This window comes from Rousettus aegyptiacus, unplaced genomic scaffold (assembly GCF_014176215.1).
Source record: "Rousettus aegyptiacus isolate mRouAeg1 unplaced genomic scaffold, mRouAeg1.p scaffold_m13_p_7, whole genome shotgun sequence".
Lineage (NCBI taxonomy): Eukaryota > Metazoa > Chordata > Mammalia > Chiroptera > Pteropodidae > Rousettus > Rousettus aegyptiacus.
The window spans coordinates 98,409,436-98,413,116 of record NW_023416310.1 but is presented as its reverse complement, the minus strand read 5'-3'; positions in this window follow the sequence as shown (position 1 = coordinate 98,413,116).

Here is a 3,681-nt window from a genome sequence, read left to right as displayed (position 1 = left end):
TGGAGAAGCAAGTTAATCTACACACTCAAACCAGCCCTGACTCACAGGGAAGTGACTTCAAAACAGCTTTCGTAATCCCACCTGGACATTGGCCACCTTTCCCCTCCCAGTTTTGTCTTTGGCTTCAGGCCACTCACTCACTCTCTCTGATCCTCCCTTTTCTCATCCCTAATAGAGGGAGAAAAAGGCTTAGATGAAGAATAATGAAGATCATCCATGTGTTAAGAGCACTGAATTTGGAGTTGTAACATCAGATGCTCATGTTGACTCTGCTAATTTGCTGCTCAAGCATGACAAGTCATTATGTTGCTCTCTGGGGTTCAGCTTTATCTCTTTAATGAGGAGATTGGAATGTAAGGTCCCCTTCAGGTACTAAAATGGTGATTCTTTAAGAAGTATGTGGCTATAGACAAAGGACTGTCTAATGACACTCTTGTCCTGAGAATGGGCCCTAGGCTTCCAGATACAGCTCTGCCTTCTTCCCATCATCCCCAGGTTGCTCTCTGAGCTGTGGGTGAAGGGCCCTCTGCCAAAGCCCTTGCTCTTGATACTGCCTCATTTTACCTAGCACCAGTCCAACCCCAAAGTGATTTCATCTCTGAGGCATGTGATAGCAGCTCCTCCTCCGGCCATGCCTCTGCTCCTCTTCTTTCCAGGCTCAGCCTAACTTCCAGGCTCAGCCCTGCAACAACACTGGCTGATTCAGAAGAGGGATTTCTCATGAACTGCAAACCCTGTAGCAGAACTAATTCTTCTAATGCTGACCTCTTAGTCAAACCCAAATTCTGAGTAAAAAGCAAACTTGAACAAAGAATCAAACCAAAGTTGTTTTAAATACCTGTGAACCAGTTTAAACCTAAACACTCATTATCACACTTCTATAATGGATGTTCATAACCCTAAACTATTAAATATAATTAAATGATTCTCTTATGTCTTCCGCATTTCTAAAGTTCAAAAATTGCCTTAATAAATGCCTTATTTTAAACCTCTTGATACTTGAATGTATATTTCCTAAGACAAAGAGTATTCTCTTACATAATCACAGTAACGTTATCAAATTCAGATTTAATATTGATACAATACTTTACAGTCCACATTTCAGTTTCATTAATTGTCTTACTGACAACATATTTAAGAGCAGGGGCAGACACACTAGTCTGAGAAATTCCATTACGTGCATACATCTTTCTCTGAAGATGCTGAATAAGTTGTAGGGCTCCTTTACAGAGTTCGAGGGAGTTCCTTTTCTCCATCTTCAACTGTGGCTGTGGATAAGCTCGGCTGACCAGTCAGAGTGTGTGTGTGTTGGGGAAGGTCAGAACTGATAGATGAGTGCTTTCCAGATGCAATCTGAGCCATTGGTTGCCTCTGAAAGCACAAGGGTTGGTGAGGTGAGTCCACCTGTCTTCTCATCAGTATCAGCAACTGCTGTCTCCCTTCTTAAGCAAGGTAATAGCATTTACATCAGCTTTGAAACCAAACAGACTTGCTTTGAGTCCCACATTTTCCCACTTAGTGGTTTGTGAACTTGGAGAGACAGATATAAAATAGTATGTACCTCATCGTTTTTATGATTAAATGAAATGATACATATGACACAACACCCTGCCTGGTGCATGGTAACTGTTCAACAATTAGTGATTGTTGTTATTTAACAGCTGGGTAGCTCAAAACCCAGAATGAGAGTCCTGGGATTTCCTTTCTGTTCACTCATTCCCACTTCCTTTGGTCGTTTGCCCTCTCCAAACTTTAAGGGTAAGCAAGCTGTACCAGGCACATATTAATGCTTGTCAGAACTCTCCCCATCACAAGCAACAAATTTCTTCCACAGCATCTTTAACTCTAGCACCACCTGGTGGTTAGCCAGCGCAAAGTCACCCTAGCAAGTTCAGAGGACAAGGTTGACAGTGGTGGAGTATCATCCGAGCAGTTCCCATCTTGGAGGGCTTGCTAAGTGTCAGGGATACTATGCACTTCACGTGCCTTATTGCATTTAACCCTTCCCATAATCATAACGGAGCAGATATTGTTACAGGTAGAAAAATCGCTACTCTGAGACATAATTTGCCACATCTCACTGGCAGAGCCAGTCAGATATCAGGTGTCTTGCTCACCACCATGATGCTGCTACCCTGACAGCTTTACACCTGGAAAGTCTCTTCAGATTCACAGCCTTCCTTACACTAATAAAGAAACTGAGAGATAGAGACTTATCTGAAGTCACAAGCCCAGCTAATGGCAGAGCTAGCAGCAGAGCTGTTTGTCCACAGAGCTGACTCTGCCCTGGACTCTTAGCCTCAGGATGACCCTGCCAAACAATTTCAGACTATACCCGAGTTCCCAGACAGGGTTTAGAGTTGATTATCAGAGAACCCTGGAGGTAAATTGTTTTCACATGCACCTCTAGTTCCTGTTGGTTCAGCCATCTCTTCAGTAACTTTGGCACCCAATGTTTTCACTCCTTGGCTGGTCAGTTCCTATGTCCCTGGAGGCAGTGTCTCATCAGGGTGGGACTTGGCAGGTATGAGTCCCAGCAGGCACTCACTCAAATTGGCAACAAGGGAGAAGCTGGCACAAGACTTAAAATTCCACCTTGGCGTTCAGCCTTGAATCCACTGTGCCTGTCTGGGAGCGTCACGGTATGAGAACTGGAGCCGGAGAAGAAAGATGGCAAGTGCTGCAGGTCCAGACAGGCAAGCACAACAGCCCACATATCCGGCACCACTGTGCTACTTTCCAACTTTTGACTTCAAACAGCACCTAAGGATGCATTAGGAGGAAAGGCATGTACAGGCAGGTCTGTCCCTCCCAGAGGGTGACTGGGTTTCATCAAGGCTATCAACTACACCAGATGAGAAAATGGGCAAATATATGCTGAAAAAGCAGTGACAGAAAAAGTGCCGTTATGGGTCAATTTTATTAAAAACGTTTTCTTAAATCTGGAGAAAGCAAATCGTGCACCATCCTGGTTCTTCAACTAGGCTTCCTAAGCTACCACATAGGAGCTCCAAGCACCTCGGCCTTTGGAGAAGAGTTAAATTCTCTTCTGTTCTTGACCTGGCCTAAAAGCAGTGCTCCAACTGGGCCAGCCTCCGACTTACTCTTGGATGGTTATTTCCTCTCCTACCCAGTGCCAGGAATACAAAATCAAGGAGTGGGAGGCTTAGTGTCTCTGCTTTTCCACTGAGCCCACTCTACTGACTCAAAAGCAACCAGATATAGAATAAATTTTGAAATTAAAATTAGGCCAGGGATAACATTTGGCTTTGCTCCTGAAGGGCTACCGCTTAATCTCTTCTGGCCTATTTCATCACCTGTAAAAGGGATATGCCCTCCACCTCCATGCAATGTTGGGTTACATGAGATAACATACTTAAAATGCCATAAAAAAGGGGGCAGGTTTCCCCTTAGCGTGGATGTGGGATTGGGGAAGACACAAATTAGTTTGGGTCCAACAACTTGAACCTCCTCCCTTTGGTGTTAACTTTTGGGATCATGACCTCAGACATCCTTTGCATGCACCTTTCCATAGGCAAATGTGGTGAAGACAACTAAAATCTAAGGCTGAAAAGTTATTACCCACTACTAAACTGACACATGCCTTGGAGAGCTCACTCACGTTCTCCACATTCAGACTTTTCTAGGAGCATTCCTAAAGAATCTCAAGCACACAAAGTA